We start from the raw sequence: 21,466 nt of genomic DNA, 5'->3' as shown, positions 1-21,466 counted from the left end.
AGCAAAAACACTATTCATAAGGGTTTCAAAAATTTCCAAAAATTGGGGTTATTACAGCACTACAAGAGTTAATGGACAGTTTGGGGTATGAAAGGAGTTTGGCTAAGCTTGGACAGTTGAAACGGGCACATATCAGAAAGGAATGGAGCTTCTTCTTCGACTGCATCACTAAAGCCTTCGGGAATAAGTGTTCCAACTTTGATGCCATTCCAATAATGAGTCAGCACATCGGGTATGCTATTATTAACCAAACTCATTTTGATTTTGCAAGTGCTGTAATAGGTTTTATTGGGGATAGGATGACAGAGGATAGGAATGTTGTCTACTTTGCTAGATTCTGTTAGCTTATATATGATTTATGTTGTGTTGATGAACCCCAACCTACTACTGACTTATATCCACCTTTTAAACTTGCAAAACGAGCCTTTAATGACTTGGTAAATGCTGACCTTAAGAAAACGGTGGTTAGACCTTTACAGATTCCTCAGTCTGTAAAACAGATCTTGGTAAATGCTGATCCTGAAACCTATAGATCTGTTTATCCTGATGTACAACCCACCACCACATCTCAAACACCACAGCAACCATCAGAACATACCACTCATACATCTATACCTCAACCCTCCCTCAGAACATATCTCAAATCATATCTCACACCTTCACAGACAGCTCAACCTTCATCCTCAGCACCTACTGTGAAGCCTTCATCTTCCAAGCCCAAGAGGACAAAGACTGTTCCTCAAACACCACAGAAGAGAAGGCGGATTGTTCTGAGAGATGAGTCTGATAATGAGGAACAGGTTTCTGCATCAGAACCTGTTGTTACAGAAGCTGAGAAGGTTCCTTCTCAGAAGGATTCTGGAATTGGGGGATCTAAGCTTCTCAAAAGGCTTAGAAGAATGACTTCTGTTAAACCTCCCAAGGAATCCCCACCTTCAAAGAGATACAAAAAAAACAGAGAGCTAAACGGCCAGCTTCAGATGATGAGGAAGCAGCAGCTAAGGAAGGAGATCAGGAATCTCTGATCTCAAAAGAACCATATTTTGCTGAAGCTACTGCATCTCCTTCTTCACTGTCTCCAACTCAGGAAGCTGCTACAGACAAGGCAAACACACCATCTGTGTCTCCTGTACATGAAATTGTATCTCTTGTAGACCCAGGCACAGGTGCTGAAATTGATTTCAAAACCTGGTTGTGCCTGAGGTTCTCTACTTAGAAGCTCTAACAGCTATTAATCCATCAACAACACCTGTTACTGATGCTACTCAAACTCCAGAGTTGTCTACTACACCTTCTCTGCATCTAGATGTTGATGATCAGACTATAGGTGAGCATCAGGATATGGCTGTTGATCAGAACTTCGACACCGATCAGCACTTAGATGATGATGCTGAAGCCTCGATTGCTTCTCATACTGTTGTTTTATCAAAAGATGCTGATTCTGTAAGTTCTGATGCTGCAAATGCTGATGATACTGGTGATGTTGCTCCAAATGCAGATGCTGATGCAGCTGGTCCTTCAGGACATGCACTTCCATAAACTGTTTCTAAATCTGAACTAGTCAAGAAGTTTGTACGAGGAGAAGCACCAGTACCTTGGAGTGAAACTCCTCGAGGACAAGAGTGGACTAAGGAATGGAACTCAGTTACCTTTATTCCATCTGAAAAGATTCTTGCTGAGCACTTGGCCAAAGCTGATGAAATGTTAATTAATGATGATTTCAAGACACAGCTTCGAGTCACTGCATTGAGTACTAGACATCTGCAAGGTCTCCATTCAACAACTCATGCAGAGTTACGTCAAGTTAAGGAAGAATTGCTCAAGCAAGATATGACTAGGATACTTGATAAGAAAAAATTCTTCAAACCTACCTTTGACAGAGTTGCTTACATTGAGAAGACTCAAGAGAAACAACAGTCTCAGATTGATGATATTTTGAAAAATCAAGCTTCTCGGCAATCTCAACTCGATGAAATCCAAGCCTCAATAGAATTGCTTGTCTCTCTTCTCTTACCTGCTGATGCCAAAAAGGGCGAGAAAGTAATTAAGTCCAAATGCAAAACTGCTCAGACACTGAAGGGGAAGGATGATGAAAAAGATGACCAGGGAAACTCTGGAATGGGTAGAGGTCATGGTCAAGGTAGAAATTTCTCATCAAGAAAAGCTGAAATCACAAGTCACAGGACAAGTTCTGATGCTGGAAAAAGAATTACTTCTGCTACTGGTAAAAGGATAAGTTCTGATGAACTTTTGGATCTTGATGAAGAAATATCAAGACAGTTATTTCTAAAGGAGAATCCAGGAATGGACTTGGAAAGTCTGATGGAAGAAGAAGCTAGACTTAAATCAGAAAAAGTCAAATCTAAATCTGAAGCTTCTGTTGTTAAAAAGAAACTTCCAAAAGTCAAAGGCATTGTGATAAAAGAAAGAACAAATCCTGAAGCAACCAAGGCTAAATCACAATTGCAGATAGATCCAAGGTCTAAGGGCAAAGAGAAAATTGGTGAACCTATCAAGGTTTATGTGCCTCATGTGGATGAAGAAATTACTGTTGAAGATGCTGATCTTGCTCTGACTTCAAGAAAAATTTCTAAGACAACCTCTGACATGGCTCAAGTTGTTCAGAGTCAAGAGATAGTTAGTTCTGATATCTCAAAGAAGTAAGTAACCTCTGACATAGCTCAAGTTAACTTGATATCAGAAGATAAATCAAAGGAAACCTCTGACATTGCTCATGTTAAACCTTCAAAGATACTCCTACCAGGATTCACCAAAGCCAAACAGACTCAACCTTTGAAGACTGCTGCAAGTGGTTTTGAAGCAAGAGTGGCTACTGGAAAGGAAGCAAGAGATAAAACTGGATTGGGAAGTGCTGATGAAAGAAGAATACAGAACACAACCAATGATCCAACTTCCTTAAGTGAACCAGGTATTGGAGCAACTCCTGAAAGATTGAATCAACTAGAATCTGTACAGATGGTTTACCATACCTACTTGAAAGAACACATCTTGTTGTACTTCATGACAGATGGTAGGGTTTATCATATAAGGGAAAATGCCATTCCACTGAAGTATTTTGAAGAAATGGAACATGTATTATTCTTACTTCAAGTGAATGACAAAATAACAGAAAGTGCTGCAAACTTTTTGAAGAGTCAAATTCAGAAATAGAAAAGGCTTTATTCTGTTAAGTCTGATAGCACATATCTTCCAAAGTACAGAGATCACAAGGGTGATATTATTTTGATGAAGCCTAACTCTGCTAACATTATAACTACCTTTCTGGGTTACAGGGCTGTGGAATTCAATCTTGAGTCTGACAAGGCGTATTTGATCAGACTGGATCAGGACATAAAGAAACCTAAAATTAATGATCTCAGGGCTGCAATCTTTCAAACTGGTGAAGATTCTGTAGAACTTAAAGATGCTAAAAGGAGGATGATTGATGAACTCAGATATGCTGAGAGATGTTTATTAAAGAACTATCTCAGAACAACTCCTGACATCAGAGAGATCAGAAGATGAAGCCAAGTCAAGATTTACAACTGCTCAAATTCTGATATGAATACAGACTGAAGTTGTTATCAGAAGTTAAAGTTGGTAAAGCTTTAAGGACTGTAAGTTGTAGTTATCTAGTCAAATTCTCATGCATTTGAACTTAATGTTTTTGACATCATCAAATATTTGTTAACTTGTATATTATGCTGATTTACAAGTTGGGGGAGATTGTTAGATATATTTGATAATGTCATGACTAATGTGATTTATGTTTAGTTTACAGATCTTACTTAAACATGACAAATCAGTACTTAACTGAAATCAGCACTTATACTGAAGTCAGAACTTAAGTCGTCAGTACTTAAGGTTTAGGAGATATTTATCAGAAGATAATATCAGGACTTAAAGGAAACGTTCAGATAATAAGGAAGGCAGCTGATTTATAGGAAGAGAAGATCGAGACAAACATTAGAAGAGATATGGATGAAGAAGGAATTCTATAAAGAATAGAATACTTGGAAGAAAAGATATATGATTGATATATTTTAGGAAGCAGAATTATATTCCATATCAATTAGCGATTATCTTGTAACTGTGTAGTATATAAACACAGACATAGGATTTACACTATAAGTGTTATCATTATCGAGAAGATTATTCATTGTAACCCTAGCAGCTCTCATGATATTTGTTCATCACTGAGAGAGGATAGTTTCATACTGTAATAGAGTTTATTATTTTGAATAAAGTTTGTTTTCTGTTACTTGAGTTATTAAAGTTCGATTTACACGATGTCGATTCGGCAATATTCAGGCATGCGAATTGCGATGCGATAATACTTGATGTTGAGATATATAAATATATAGGTTTATTCTCCTGTGATAAACCTCTACAGTTCAGAGGTAGACTCCAAGCCAGATGTTTTGTGGCAATATTTTTGTATAATTCTCTTAAATTCTTTCTTCTCTCTTCTTTTCATTTTCGTGTAAACAGAGAAGAACAACCTTTCCAGAAGGGGGTATTGCCGAATGACTATCTATCTGTGTGATAGAAGCCTAGTAGGATACCACAGGTTATTTAATTGCTTGTCAAGTACTGAAGACTGGCCACCTTCTGTACTAACTATGCAACAGAATAAGTGTTCATGATCATAGTGATCTCTCAATAAATTCCTTTACTTCTATATGATTGATCAAGCTTCTAAAGATAGAAGCATCTAGAAAAGGAGTACTGTAAGTGCGTTGTCTTCGAAATCAAAATGTGTTCCTGGTACTAAGGTCGACGAAATAAATAGAAGGATATAGAACGTTAGAGAGTAACAGTATAGCCAGAATGATATTATGAACGAAAGATAGTAACGCTTACGAACAAGAAATGAAGGAGTATTGAGAAGTAAAAGCTATAGTGCTAGAAGATATGATGAGAGTCTGTACAATAGACTTGAAAGAATTTAGAATGATCATTTATCGCGGAATGAATTTTCTTACGATAATAGATCATATGTAAGTATCGAGATGTCGCCTTATGAGATCCTTGAGGGAAGACAATGTCGATCTCCATTATGTTCGGATGTAGTTGTAGAGCGCAAGATGCTTGGACCAGCAGTAGTCCAAAGGACCAAGGATATAATAGATCTAATCAGAGGACAGATGGTAGTTGCCCAAGATGGACATAAGAAGTATGTTGATTTGATAATAAAAGGACAAGGAGTATGAAGTAGGGGACCTAGTGTTGTGAAAGGTATCCCCTTGGAAAGCCTTGGAAAGGATAGATGAGGTTCGGAAAGAAAGGAAAGCTAAGTCCACGATTTGTTGGACCCTTGGAGATATTAAGACGTAATGGGAAGTTAGCATATGAGCTAGCCCTACCCCCGAATCTGTAGCAAGTTCATATTGTGTTCCACATATCAATGTTAAGGAAGTGTAATCCGGATGCTAGAAAAATAGGGGCATATGAGCGCATAGACATGCAACGAGGCGTAACTTATATGGAGCAACCAGGAAGGGTTATAGATTGAAAAGGAACAAGTGCTTAGGAGAAGGGTTATCAAACTAGTCAAAGTTTGGTGGTAGAACCACAATGTGGGAAAATTTACTTGAGAGTTAGAAAGTGCAATGCTAAGAGAGTATCCCTATTCATTTTCTATCTGATTCCGGGATGGAATTCTTTTAAGGAGGGGAGACTGTAATAACCCAATAATTGGAATTTTTGAAACACTGATGAATAGCAACTTTTTGTTAATGATGCTGATTAAGGAAAATTATCAGACACGCTATATAGGAGTACTGTTATGAAAATTCTAAGATCGTATTAGTATTCCATAAGGTAAATGAGTGTATGTAAAGATCGTCAGAATCAAAATTCGAACACTTTGATTTTTCCCGAAAATCCACCAGATACCGAAAGAATTGAGTATAAGGTAACATGATTAAAAAGATTTAAATTCAAGGATTATAAGAGAGGATCATAAAAGGAATATAAAATATTGAGAAAGGTTTAGGGAACCCAAGTAATAAGATCTCGGATATGATCCCTCAAATGACGAACAAGAACGAAAGTTACGCGAACCGTAAAACAAATACGCAACCAAAAGATAAGCTTATACAAGAATCCAAGGTATTATGACATCATCAAACCACAAGACAAAGACATGTGGTAAATAGATGACACAAGCAGGATGACATAAGCATGACAAGGGGTTTTATTTTGTTGGTTGATTTTGGGCCATGTAAAATTTACCATGGTAAAAAGCTAAAACATTTGCCAAGACAAAAAGGAGAAGCAACCAAGTAAATATCATAAAACACAAAAATTAGAAGTTGACTTTTGCTTCCAAGAACAAAGGCTCTCGGCCAAATCAATACCAGCAACTTCAAACTGCCATATCTCCTTCAATACTCACTCAAATATTGTGTTCTATAGCTCGTTGGAAAGGTATTGAGATGGCCTACAACTCTTTTTCACAAGTCTCGTCCAAATAAGCATGATAAGACCCTCATTTTTATAGTTTGTTTAATCAGACTTTTAGAAACTTCAAAACCTAACTTTGTGTTCTTGATTTCTTTGGAAGATCAAGCTTGTAGGAGGTTAGATTAAGGCTCCCTAAGGCTTCCTAGAAACTTAACACCTACCAAGGAAGGTATAAACTTCAAACTCTAGCCTTTACTTTATTTGTTAGTAAGTTTAATGGTTGGTTTTATGAAATGAGAAGCATGGATTGTGATTATTAGTAGTTTGGTTTGATTTGGAAGTTTTTTGGTAATTGAAGCTTGATTATAGTTTATAGGTCTTAATTGTGGTTGTTTGAGTTGAAAAACTTGGAGGTTATGGAGTGATGTGGTATGATTTAGGTGAATTTTTGTTGTATTGATGGTTATGAATTAGTTGGTGGTTAATTGGAGTAGTTTAAACATTGGTAATCGCGTAAACATTGTCGTCGTAATGGCTATTTTTATTCAACTGCTTGTTCTTAGTGTTCAGGATAGAAAACTCAAAAATCGATCTGTAACATTGCCATGTTTAGCTAGAGCGTGTCGTAAGATTCTTTATGATATGTGGATCGCTTGGTTTTGATGTACGGTTTAGGAGAAACGACCGTTGTAAGTAACGGCGTTTCTTGAACGAACCTTTACCCCTCGCTTTACTTTGAGACCTTGTTTAAGGCCCTTAAAAGACTAATTGGATTACGAAACAATTATGTAAGGTGGGTTAGGCAGTTGGTAGAGTATTCGCGAAAGGGTCGTCTTAAAATTTGTAACGGTTAATTTATTAAAATTGGTGGAGCCGAGGGTACGCGAGCGATTAACGCAAATCGTTAAGCGTGTAAACGACCGTAAGCGACCGTTAGAGTATGAGTGAGTTTTGACTAGTTTCTTAAGTGGCCGTGGTCTAATTCCGGATTATGTTGTTGTTCATAGGTTAGCGGACCCACTCTAAGCTTAAGTCTATCCCGGAACACTCAGGCAAGTTTTCCACCCGTATAACTGTTGTTGTGATGTATATATATATGCATTATCTTGTGATAAGTGCATGATTATTATCAAAAAAATCTTGCAATATATTGGAGCATGTTGATATGATATATATATATATGCATGCCTGTTTCGTAATCTGGATATCTTGTTATCGATTCAATTGTTTATAAACTGGATAATACCTATGCTAGAGATAAGAAGTACTTGCGTATACCCTTAGTATAGGGGACCCAGAGTTGAACATTTTCCTAAACCGGGAGGCGATGTTCCCGAGTATATTATATATATATATAGTTTTCAAAACTATTAAACGAATAATATTTATTCGATAGTTTCATATTATAAATAAATATTATTTTGAATATTCATTCGAGGACTTATGACTCCGCTTATTTTATTTAATGAATATTATTTTGAATATGCATTCGATGACTTATGACTCCGCTTATTTATTTAATGAATATTATTTTGAATATTCATTCGAGGACTTATGACTCCGCTTATTTTATTAAATAATATTCTTTATTTTATTAAAAATAATGTTTCAATATTTTCCAAGCATTCGTAAAATAATTGATACTATCAAATCATTCTTACTTTAAATATTTCCAGAGATTATTTTCAAACTTTATCAAAACTATTTTTGGAAGGTTAGAGCGGATCCCAAAACTCATTTTCAAATTTAAGATCTTCCTTTCGAAGGGGATTTAAATACTCGCTTAAAAAATCTGAGGGATCCGGCTCCGTGATGTATTTTAAATTCGCAACAAGGTTGCTGTTTTGATAAAAGAGTTTTTGATAACTTACCCAACACTCGGGAAGTAAAATTCTTGGAATAAGTTAATCTATTAACAGGCATCGCCTGGGAAATATCGGTGATTTTTTCTTTCCAACTAGATACGACTTCTTGGTGGAGCCGTATCAACAAGTTTCTACTTGGGGAAAGGGGGGACGAGCTTTATGTTTCAGAGTCATGAATTTCATCTGAACTAGGAGTGGCGTAAGTGGTCGAGTGGTGTCGGCCCATCCTTATTATATTGGCCCAAATGGCCCGGAAGTTCCGCTAAGACGGTCCATTCCTTAGGAGTCCAGTGTTCGGTTGACAAGTAAATCTGACTGTTCTCTTCTACATGTAGAAAATGGTGGGGTTGCACTACTGCGACTGATCATCGTGAGTGGTCTTCCTGGCGCGACAAACTCCCGTAATGAGTTCATCATCCAGTTGGATATTTCTGCAACACTACCCAGAGCACTTCGATAGAAAGGCTACGGTTGGGCGATTGTTGAGTGTTGGAAGGGTTGAGTTTTCAAAATGATGTTTTCATCAAATGAAGTATCTCGTACTTCATTTTATTTTGATGTTTTTTAAGAGATTGACTCTATACAAGTTTTGTCTTGTAACTTCATCTGTGGGATGAACTATTTATAGCTTGAACGGTGGTAGTTCAAGTAGTATTTGAAAAAGATATAAGTAGGTTGGAGTATCTTGTAACTTCATCTTTTCAACTTATATCTAGTAAATGATTATCTTATGCATGACAAAGATTTTTAGAAAAATGTTGAGACAAGTTTAGATATATGAGATCACCTTGCAACGATATCTTTATACAGTTATAAATTGGAACTCTGTGTATATTATTCATGTCAGAGGATTTCAAAGATTTTGAGAAGTATATATGTATATATATACTGAATATTTTGTGACTTCGTCGCATTAAGATATCAAACTTGGTTCATTTTTGCTTGACCAAGACTTTCATGAGTACTATGAAGATGCTCATATATTGTTAATTATTATACATATAATTTCGGTGGGCTTGTTGCTCACCCTTGCTTTCTTCTTTCATCACACAACAACAGATTGACAAGATGAACAGGACCAAGCTCCCAATTCGTGAGCGGATAGGAAAAGTTCCGCAGTTTCCTGTAGGCGTTGATGTCGCTGTAGCCGAGGTAGGAACTAGCAATAGGCTAGGCTTTCAACTGTTGATGTACCAGACTTATGTATATTATGAATTGTAATAATAGCAAAGAATATGTAAATTTATTCAGAAACCCTTTTGAGGTGTAATGACTTATAATTGTGGAATAAAATGACTTGTGTTATTTTTGGTATTCATATCTGAGACTATAACTTGTGGTGGGTGTGTGTATATTGTGGGGTCACAGTACGCAATAGTTGGTTGTTTATTAAGATTAAATATTATTAAGGGAAATGGAACTCGTGACAACCCGGATCCCCGACCCCGGATTTTGGGGTGTTACAAATTGACATACCTTGCCAGAAATTGACATACCTCGTCAGGAATTGACTTAGTTTGTCAATATTTGATGTATTAGGATTTGACTGATACAGTCAAGATCTGATAAATCATTTCTTCTCGTAGTTGATCATACCAAGCTCATGTATTAACTTTCGAAAGGTTACTTCTGGTAATGGCGTGGTGAAGATATCAGCTACTTGTTGATTAGTTGGAACAAAGTGAAGCTCAATTATTCCTTCCATGACATACTCCCTGATAAAATGATATCTGATACTGATATGTTTTGTGAGTGAGTGTTGTAGTGGATTACCTATCATAGCAATTGCACTTTTATTGTCACGGTAGATAGGAATTTTTGAGTAAGACAATCCGTAGGCCAATAGCTGATTTCTCATTCAAAGAATCTGAGCACAGCAACTGGCAACTGCAATATATTAAGCTTCAGCTGTAGATATAGATATTGATTTCTGTTTCTTGCTTTTCTAAGTAACCAATCTTCCACCCAAATACTGATAGCCACCTGAGGTACTCTTCCTGTCAGTTTTGCATCCTGCAAAATCTGCATTGGAATAGCCAACTAGACTGAAATATTATTCTCTTGTATACCACAAAACAAGAATTTGAGTCCCCTTTAAATATCTCAGAATTCTTTTCATAGCAACCAAATGAGGTTCTATAGGCTTCTCCTGAAATCTTGCACACAAACAGGTTGCATACATAATATCTGGTCTACTAGCAGTTAGATAGAGTAGTGAACCAATCATACATCTATAGAAAGTGACATCAATTTCTTTACCTTGGTCAGGATCTAACTTTGTAGCAGTGGCCATTGGAGTTGCAATAATTATATATTCCTACATATTGAATCTAGTCAATAGATTTTTTGTGTACTTAGACTGATTAATAAAAATTCCTTCATCAGTTTGTGTAACTTGCAGTCCAAGAAAGTAACTCAACTCTCCCATCATACTCATCTTGTACCTTGACTTCATAAGATCAAAAAATTTCTTGCACTGCTTGTTGTTAGTAGACTCAAAAATAATGTCATCAACATAAATTTTCACCAAAAGCATATCACCACCTTTATTTATGTAAAACAAGGTTTTGGCAATAGTACCTTTTTGAAACCATTTTCAATCAGGAATTTGGCAAGTGTTTCATACTATGCCCATGGTATTTGTTTGAGTCCATATAACGCTTTTTGAAGTCCGTACATATGATTTGGAAATTTTGGATCAATGAAGCCAGGCGGTTTCTCAACATACACTTCTTCTTCTAACTCTCCATTCAGAAAAGCACTTTTGACATCCATCTGAAAGACTTTGAATTTCTTGTGTGCAACATATGGCAAGAAAATCTTGATAGCTTCCAGTCTTTCCATAGGAGAAAATGTTTCATCATAGTCAATGCCCTCTTGTTTTGAATAACCCTTTGCAACAAGTATAGCTTTGTTCCTGATTATTGTGCCATCTGAATCTGTCTTGTTTCTAAAAACCCATTTGGTGCCAACTACTGATTTATTCTTTGGCCTTGGAACCGATTTTCATACTTCATTCCTTTCAAACTCATTCAACTCTTCCTGCATAGCTTGAATCCAATCAGCATCTTTGAGTGCATCCTTTACTTTCTTTGGTTCCTCCATAGAAAAAAGTTATGATTGAGGCATTCATGTTCAGTTGTACTCCTTATTTGAACACCAGCATCAGGATCTCTAATGATAAGATCAGGTTTGTGATCTTTTATCCATTTTACAGGTTTTGGCAGTTCAGTCCCATTTCCTGATGCTCCCCCTGAATAGGATGCATCATTTTCTCATTTTCAAGTGAAGCTCCCCCTGTATCATTTCATGATTGAGTAGGGTTGTCAGGTGGGAACTGTTCACCAAATTGATCTTGATGCTCAGTTGAATGATCACCTCCTGATGAGCTATCATTTACTAGAAGAATTTCCAGTTGATCCAGTATTTCCTGATTCATCAATATCATTAGGATTTGATTCACTAGAGTTATTAATGTTTGTTTGTTGATGTTGCTCCCCATCAACATATGCATCTTCAATGATTAACTCTAGGCCAGGATCGGAATTGTCATTAGGATCTGACTTAGTGTCAGGATTTGACTTGTTATCATGATTTGACTTATCATTAGGATTTGACAAGTCATCAGGATTTAGATCATTTCCTGAATTGAGCCTTTTATTTGCAAATAAAATTTCTTCATGAGTGTCCTCTTCAATTCTAGAAATCTTCTAATCATCAAAAGAGACATGAATTGACTCAACAATTGTTCTAGTTCTCAGATTGAAAACTTTATAGGCTTTTGATGCAGGATATCCAACAAAAATACCTTCATCAGTTTTTCTGTCAAATTTTCCCAGCATTTTAGGATGTGTTTTAAGAACAAACACTTGCATCCAAAGATGTGGAGATGCTTTAAGCTTGGCTTCTTTTCCTTGATCATTTGATAAGGAGTTAATCCATGTTTGTTGATAAGAGTCAGGTTCTGAGTATAACAGGGAGTATTGAAAGCTTCAGCCCAAAAGTATGTTGGTAGATTAGCTACCACACATATAGTCTTCCTGCTTCAATCAGTGTTCTATTCTTCCTTTCCATAACTCCAATTTGTTGAGGTGTGCCTGGGGATTAAAATTGTTGAGATATTCCCTTATATTTGCATAGCTCATCCATCTTGCTATTTTTGAACTAAGTCCCATTGTAACTTCTCAGTATTTGCACTTTGTACTTTGAACCATTTTCAATCAGTCTCAGATGGTCTAAAAGAACATTTACAGTTTCATCCTTACTGTGCAAGAAAAATACCCGTGTAAATCTAGTATATTCATCAACAACAACTAGACTGTACATTTTCTTATTGATTGACATGACATTCACAGGGGAAAAATGTGACGCTCTCCGAATTCGGGTCAAAAGTTTGGGGTTCACAACACACACACACACACACACCATATATAAACCTGCTTATGAAAATAATATATGCAATGACCCTACTAACCATAACCATGGATCGCAACAGGTTAAAGTATGCACACAAGCCACAACCTTATTTATATTACAAATGAACCAAATCCCAACTAGTTTAACTTATGTCTGGAATTAAAAACATTCTTACAACTTTCAAACAAAAATTTAAAACAATAGTCTTCTGCTAGTTTATTCCGTTTCAACCTGGAAACCTAGCTTGCACACTTGTTTGGGGATCCTCGCTACCACCAGTTTCATTTTTAATTGGAAAAAAACATAAAAAAATTTGCCAGAGTGAGCTAACAAGCTCAGCAAGTCATAATGACAACACTGAGATTAAACAATAACCAATTGAAATGATATAAGGAATCAAGTTTCCCGATAAGCAGTGATTAGAAATTGGATATTCACTTTTTATTTCAAAAACTAAGGTTAGGCTACTGATCAGTCACGCACTAACCCCGAGCAAGGCACACAACTCTGCTCTATATACTGGATCCAAGGCACACATTGGCCTAATATGACCACGAATCTGGTCCATATTTAAAGACAATCCAATTCTATAATATCAACATGATAAAAATTGTAAGTCAATAAACAGAACTATATGCAACATTTATCTCGAAGCATAGGGTGATTCATAATACCATGTAGGTGTAACAAAAGGTGTATAAGGATTGGCTTTAAGCCTGAGAAAGAATCAGACAACAGAAGAACAAAGGTTTAATAGTTCGAGGATTAATCTTCTGATATACAAAGTATGGATGTTCATATGTGAAGCAGTTCCATTTTAGTGATTGTGTATAGTATATATGTATTTATGGAGTAGTATCGTATATATATGGTTCGTATCTGGAAATTCAACAATCAATGGTTTACAAAAAATAAGGCTTACGGCTCAAGATCAATAACAAGAATCAGGGTTTCGGGTTAAGTACTTTAAAGTACCTACAACATAAAACAGAACTATCTCAAAACATATGAAGGTGGTTCAAGAAACAATTACAGTATAACAAGAATGAACGGAAATACTTCCCTTATCTCAATCCGCTTTCACTTTACTTGTACTCCTCTATTGATTCTCACTCACTAATCACTTGATTTCCCTTTCTACGCCTCGCTTTCTCTGTTAGACATTTCAAGTATTTATAAATACTTATTCTCATCTCATTCTATTCGTTACAAGCTCCTATCTACCATTCGTTTCACCCAAATTTAACTTACGGATTGAAAGTTACGATAAAAACCATCAAATAGTATACACATAAGCTGATTACACATCAATCAGATCACATATAGCACATAACACGTAATATATTCGATCGAAATAATTTTTCAGAGAAGATTCGGGGTTAAAATAACTTTTCGGGTAATTAATACGAATTTTTGAACATTTTTCAGAATTAAAACGGGTCAACAAATCACTTTATTATTAAATAACAAGGTTTTAACACCCGAATCTGACTTTAAACTCATTAATAATATTTATCGAGCCTTGAAAATAAATAAAAATAATACTTTAAAACTCAAAACTATTTTTTGGAATTTTTAAATCAAAAGAAATAATTAAATCTAATTAAATAATCAATTAAAATTAATTAATAACTAATAAAATCAATTAATCAATTAATATTTAAATTAATTTACTAATTAAATAATTAATTATCAACTAAAATTAATTAAATATATAATTAGGATTTATTTTTGAATTAAAAATAATTTTCAGAACTAAAAATAATGAATTTTGAATTTTCAAATAATTAAAAATAATTACAAACGAAATATAATTTTTTAAATTTTTTTTAAAAAAATTCTTGTTTTTATTATTTTTTAGAACTAAAAATACAAGATTTGCAAACTTTGCAAACTAGGGGGGGTCAAACTGTAATTTGACCGTCTGCCCCGTTCTTCCTCGCCCGCGGTCGCCTTTAAAGGCGACCCCGAGCTTTTCCGGCTACTATAAAACGACCCAGAAATCGACCAAATTAATAAGAATTTAACTACAAACTTCCAGGAACTCATCTGCAGCATCAAATCGATCAAACAACGCGTGGTTTGGCCGAAAACTTTCCGCCGCTGTTTGAATCGATTTTCCAACAAGCCCTTTCTAGTTATCCTCCGTTCAACACACATACATCAATCGATTCATTTTTCAATGATCTATTCATTGATATAATCAATTTAAGCTAATAACCCTTGAATCAAAAACGCCTAAAAATAATTAAGAACATTCATATTATATTAAGCCTAATTTTATTAAATCGAGAATCAAACTCAATTTTCTATATGTTATTGAACTCCAAATTCAACATATAATATACCAAAATGACCAAGACAAAATTATCTACAAGATACAATCATCAAATCACACAAACAACATCAAAATCAAAAATTCATATTTTAATCATAATTAAATTCAAATTAAAATAAATATATATGAAAATACCTTTGATTTCTGCAGTGAAACAAGTTGTAGATTCTGAAAGTACCTTTCACGAGCTTCGATTCAGTTACTCACACGCTTGATTTCGATTTCGATAACCCCTTCGGTTTTAGGTATGATTTTGAAGAACGGGATGAATATTGGAGTTTTTCTCTGTAAATTATATAATTATGTTTGTTTATGATTATCTGTATAAAATAAAATAAGAAAAAGGCTATTTATACTTACGGAATATTAGTACCCCGTTGGATCATATCGGATACGAAAATAGATTACTTCACCACTAAGTTACTATGAAAACGATCCAATTTGATACCAGTTTTGGATAATTATCAAAACCGGGCTTCTTATTATACACCCTATAAGACGATAATGTAATAGTTTATTCAAAATATCCTGTCTCTCGAGGATACGGGTTTTATCGACTTACCGAAACAAATATCGTATCGAGAATTTTGCGCCAGGATTCGCACGGATCAAACCGTACTATGGATCAAAAAAGTCAAAATACGAAAAATGTTCAGAATAATCAAATTCGGTTAGGAAGGAGCTTTCCCAAGACTTTCAGGCTGTAAAAACGTAAAAACGGTTGAAGTTGGACGATTTCGGGTTATATAAAATAGTTTATAATTACTCAGAAAAAAAATTATTAAATCCATAAATTCTTTATAAAATTATATAACAACCTATAAATTATCAGGAAAATATCAAAATTATCTATACTTTATTTTGGACATATAAAAATTAAAATACTCAAATTTTATCACATATAAACATCCAAACATCAATTCCAATTACCAGATAATTCACCAAAATTCACATAACAATCACATAATATGTAATAACCCCAATTTTTGGAATTTTTGAAACACAGATGAATAGTAACTTTTGCTGATGATGCTGATTAAGAAAAATTATCAGACCACGCTATATAAGAGTACTGTTATGGAAATTCTAAGATCGTATTAGTATTCCATAAAGTAAATGAGTGTATGTAAATGTCGTTAGAATTCGAATCCGGATAGTTTGATTTTTCCCTGAAAATCCACCAGATACCGATGGAATTGAGTATAAGGTAACATGATTAAAAGGATTTAAATTCAAGGATTATAAGAGAGGATCATAAAAGGAATATAAAATATTGAGAAAGGTTTAGGGGAACCCAAGTAATAAGATCTCGGATATGATCCCTCAAACGACGAACAAGAACGAAAGTTACGCGAACCGTAAAACAAATACGCAACCAAGAGATAAGCTTGTACAAGAATCCAAGGTATTATGACATCATCAAACCACAAGACAAAGACATGTGTAAGTTAATATTGATAGACCAACTAAGCCGAACATTTACCTATGATATATTTATTCCTTATTATCAATAGAGAGTCGTATTACTATACGAGGAAGGTTATAGTGCAAACATATAATTCTAGTAACAATGATGTCTAGAATGAAATCTAAGATTCGATTTTCTTTGTCAAGGGAGTTTCAAAGGCGAGTGTTTATGAGCTCGAGCGAGAGCATGGGTCCATAGGACGATGGACGGAATAGTAAATATTCAGGCACGTGAATTGCGATGTTATAATACTTGATGTTGATATATATACACATATGTTTTATTCTCCTATGACAAACCTCTATAGTTCAGAGGTAGATTCCAAGCCAGATATTTGTGGCAGTAATTTTTTTCATATACAATTCTCTTCAATTCGTTCTTTTCTCTCCTTTTCATTTTGTATAAGCTGAGAAGAAGAACCCTTCAAGAAGGGGAGGTATTGCCGAATGACTAGCTATCTATGTGATAGAAGCCTAGTAGGATATCACATGTTGTTTAATTGCTTGTCAAGTACTAAAGGCCGGCCACCTTCTATACTAACTATGCAATATAACAAGTGTGTATGATCATAGTGATCTCTCAATAAATTCTTTTACTTTTATACGAAGGACCAAGCTTTCGAAGATGGAGGCAGCTAGAGATGAAGTGGTACCAAGTACGGTGGTATTCCGATTCTAACGCGTTCGTGATACTAAGGTTGACGCGATTATTAAAAGGTTATAAAACTGTAGCGAGTAAAGGTATATCTAGAATAGTATTCTGTACGGAAGATAGTAACGATTATGAACGGGAAAAGAGTGGGTATTGAGAAGCAAAAGCTATAATGCTAGAAGCTATGATGAGAGTCTGTGCAATAGACTTGAAAGAATTTGGAATGATCATTTATCGTGGATTGAGTTTTCTTACGACAATAGATCATATGTCATTATCGAGATGTCGCCTTATGAGATCCTTGAGGGAAGAAAATGTCGATCTCCCTTATGTTAGGATGAAGTTGCAGAGCGCAAGATGCTCGGACCAGCAGTGGTCCAAAGGACCAAGGATATAATAGATCTAATCAGAGGACGGCTGGTAGTAGCCCAAGATGGACATAAGAAGTATATTGATTTGACACGAAAAGAAACAGAGTAGGAAGTAGGGGACCTAGTGCTGTTATAGGTATTCCCTTGGAAAAGATGGATGTGGTTCGGAAAGAAAGGAAAGCTAAGCCCACGAAGTGTTGGACCCTTGGAGATATTAAGACGTATTGGGAAGTTAGCATACGAACTAGCCCTACCCCCGAACCTGTAGCAAGTTGATAACATGTTTCACGTGTCAATGTTAAGGAAGTGTAATCCGGATGCCAGACAAATAGGGGCATATGAGCGCATAGACATGCAACCAGACGTAAGCTATATGGGGCAACCGGGAAGGGTTATAGATCGAAAAGGAACAAGTTCTTAGGAGAAGGGTTATAAAACTAGTCAGAGTTTGGTGGTAAAATCACAATGTGGGAAAATTTACTTGAGAGTTAGGAAGTGCAATGCTAAGAGAGTATCCCTATTCATTTTCTATCTGATTCCGGGACGAAATCCTTTTAAGGAGGGGAGACTGTAATAACCCCAATTTTTGGAATTTTTGAAACACGGATGAATAGTAACTTTAACTGATGATGCTGATTAAGAAAAATTATCAGACCACGCTATATAAGAGTACTGTTATGGAAATTCTAAGATCGTATTAGTATTCCATAAAGTAAATGAGTGTATGTAAAGGTCGTTAGAATTCGAATCCGGACAGTTTGATTTTTCCCCGAAAATCCACCAGATACCGAAGGAATTGAGTATAAGGTAACATGATTAAAAGGATTTAAATTTAAGGATTATAAGAGAGGATCATAAAAGGAATATAAAATATTGATAAAAGTTTAGGGGAACCCAAGTAATAAGATCCCGGATATGATCCCTCAAACGATTAACGAAAACGAGAGATAAGCGAACCGTAAAACAAATAAGCGACCAAGAGACAAGCTTGTACAAGAAGTCAGGGATTGTGAAATCATCAAACCACAAGATAAAGACATGTGGCATGGAAGTGACATAGGGGTGATGAGGTAAGCAAGGTTAAAGAGATATTTTTCAAGGATAAATCCTAGCCAAGCATTTTAAACCATAGTCAAACCAAGGTTAATTGTTAATCAAACTAACAAAACACCACACAAATACACCAAGCAAGCAAACAATTCATTTTCTCTCTTTTCTTCATGAAGCTCTCGGCTTCTTTCTTAGCAAAAGGGAAGTCCAAGCTCCTCCACTTGCTAATTTACAAGGTAATTATCCTAGCTTCTCCTAGTTAAGTTACATACTTCCTAGGAATCTTAGCTTCAAAATCCTTTCCTAGCATTTCCTATAAATCATTCAAGAAGATGGTGAATATTACTTTCTTGAAATTAATTTTGTATTCTTGATTTCTTTGGAAAGATCAAGTTAGTTGGAGGATAGATCAAGGCTCCCTAAAGCTTCGTAGCAACTTATCACTCACCAAGGAAGGTAAAACCTCATACCCTAAGCTTTACTTTGAATGTTTAGGAATGGTTTTGATTGATATAGTATATGAGAAGCATGATGCTTGTTTGCTTAAAGTTTGGTTGAGTTTGTAGTGATTTTGATGGTTGAATCTTGGTTATTAGTTAATGAACCTTAGTATGGTTAGTAGCTTTTGTTTGTGATTGAATGAGTTGGATAAAACATGAAATAATGGACTGATGTAGTGAGGTTTGGATGGATTTTGGTTGGAATGTTGGTTGGGAGTTGGTTTGTGATCGATTTGGAGTAGTATAAACTTTGGTAATCGCTTAAACATAGCCGTCGTAATGCCCTATTTACCTTAGACTGTTTTTGTTCTTAACTTCAGGACCCGTGAACTCACTGTAAGATTCTGACCATTGCCATGCTTAGATAGTTCATGTTACGAGCTTCGTTTTGATATGTGGTTCGCTTGAATCTGATGTACGGTTTAGAAGAAATGACCGTTTTAAGGAACGGCATTTCGTGAACGAACCATTACCCCTCGCCTTACTTTGAAACCTTGGTTAAGGTCCTTAAATGACTAATTGGAGTATGAAACAATTATGTAAAGTGGATTAGGCAGTTGATAGAGTACTCGCGAAAGAATCGCCTTAAAATTCTTAATGATTAAAAATGGTGGAGCCGAGGTGTTATGGATTAAAAACTAATATATATAATTGCTGTATTTAATACTAAGGAACGTGAGCTTCGAGGCTCGATTTGACTGCTCTTGTGTTTCGTGACTCAATCTGCCTTAACAAGATGCCTACGTACCTTGCTGATTGCCAAGGATCAAGTCAAAAAACGTAGTTCTGATTTGTGGGGTGAGGCCCCTTATATAGATGTGGGAGTCCTTGAATTGGACTTGGTATAGGAGACTTGGTGGACAAGCCTCTGAATTAGGATAGACTTAGGAGTCCTAGGAAGTAGGAAGCTGATTCCTTATCCTTTTAGGTCCCCTTGAGGCTGATCTATAAGGATTTATATCCTTATCGGGACTCTTCTCAATAGCTGATTTTTCCCTTATTAATTAATTACGAAATTAATTAATAATCAGGGCTTTTGGGCCTTTTTTATTCCACCAGGCCTGATCTGGTCCATCAGGCTTAACCTTTCTGGTCTGAATATTATACATCTTATTATTGGGTCCAGCAGCCCATTATCAGGATTTATTTATCCCTATCATTTGCCCCCCAACTTTTGGGAAACATTGATTATGTTTCGCAGAAGTTAAGTCTATTCATTCCCTTACAGGGTTTCGTTCTTGCGTAAAGTGTGGAGCGACCTACACATTTACAATGAATCTTCCTTTTATTCAGAAATTATCTTAATTTCCAGGAATTTTTCCCTAATTTTCTGGGATTTTCCCTAATTTCTGGATTTTTCCCTTAATTTCTGGGATTTATCCTAATTTTCTGGGATTTTTCCCTAATTTCTGGATTTTTCCCTAATCTTCTGGGATTTATCCTTAATTTTCTGGGATTATCCTTAATTTTCTGGGATTTATCCTTAATTTCTGGATTTTTTCCCTAATTTCTGGGATTTTTCCCTAATTTTCTGGGATTTATCCTTAATTTCTGGATTTTTCCCTAATTTCTGGGATTTTTCCCTAATTTTCTGGGATTTATCCTTAATTTCTGGATTTTTTCCCTAATTTCTGGGATTTTTCCCTAATTTTCTGGGATTTATCCTTAATTTCTGGATTTTTTCCCTAATTTCTGGGATTTTTCCCTAATTTTCTGGGATTTATCCTTAATTTTCTGGGATTTATCCTTAATTTCTGGATTTTTTCCCTAATTTCTGGGATTTTTCCCTAATTTTCTGGGATTTATCCTTAATTTCTATATTTTTCCCTAATTTCTGGGATTTTTCCCTAATTTTCTGGGATTTATCCTTAATTTCTGGATTTTTTCCCTAATTTCTGGGATTTTTCCCTAATTTTCTGGGATTTATCCTTAATTTCTGGATTTTTTCCCTAATTTCTGTGATTTTTCCCTAATTTTCTGGGATTTATCCTTAATTTCTGGATTTTTTCCCTAATTTCTGGGATTTTTCCCTAATTTTCTGGGATTTATCCTTAATTTCTGGATTTTTTCCCTAATTTCTGGGATTTTTCCCTAATTTTTGGTATTTATCCTTAATTTCTGGATTTTTTCCCTAATTTCTGGGATTTATCCTTTAATTTTCTGGATTTATTCCTTGTTTCTGAAAATATTTACATTTTTCAGAAATTATTTTAAGGAATTTTGTAATTTTCCAGGATTTTTTCTTCCTTCTCTTTTTTTTTTTTTTATACAATTTTCGACCAGGAATCCATTCGACCAGGATCCTGGTCGAATTAACCTCCATATTGCCCTGGTCGACAGCCTTTCGAGCAGGAGTATTTCGAGCAGAAGTCCTGGTCGAATTTCGGCCAGGATTTTTC

This window comes from Apium graveolens, chromosome 3, assembly GCF_009905375.1.
Source record: "Apium graveolens cultivar Ventura chromosome 3, ASM990537v1, whole genome shotgun sequence".
Taxonomy (NCBI): domain Eukaryota; kingdom Viridiplantae; phylum Streptophyta; class Magnoliopsida; order Apiales; family Apiaceae; genus Apium; species Apium graveolens.
This window is presented reverse-complemented; position numbering follows the sequence as displayed.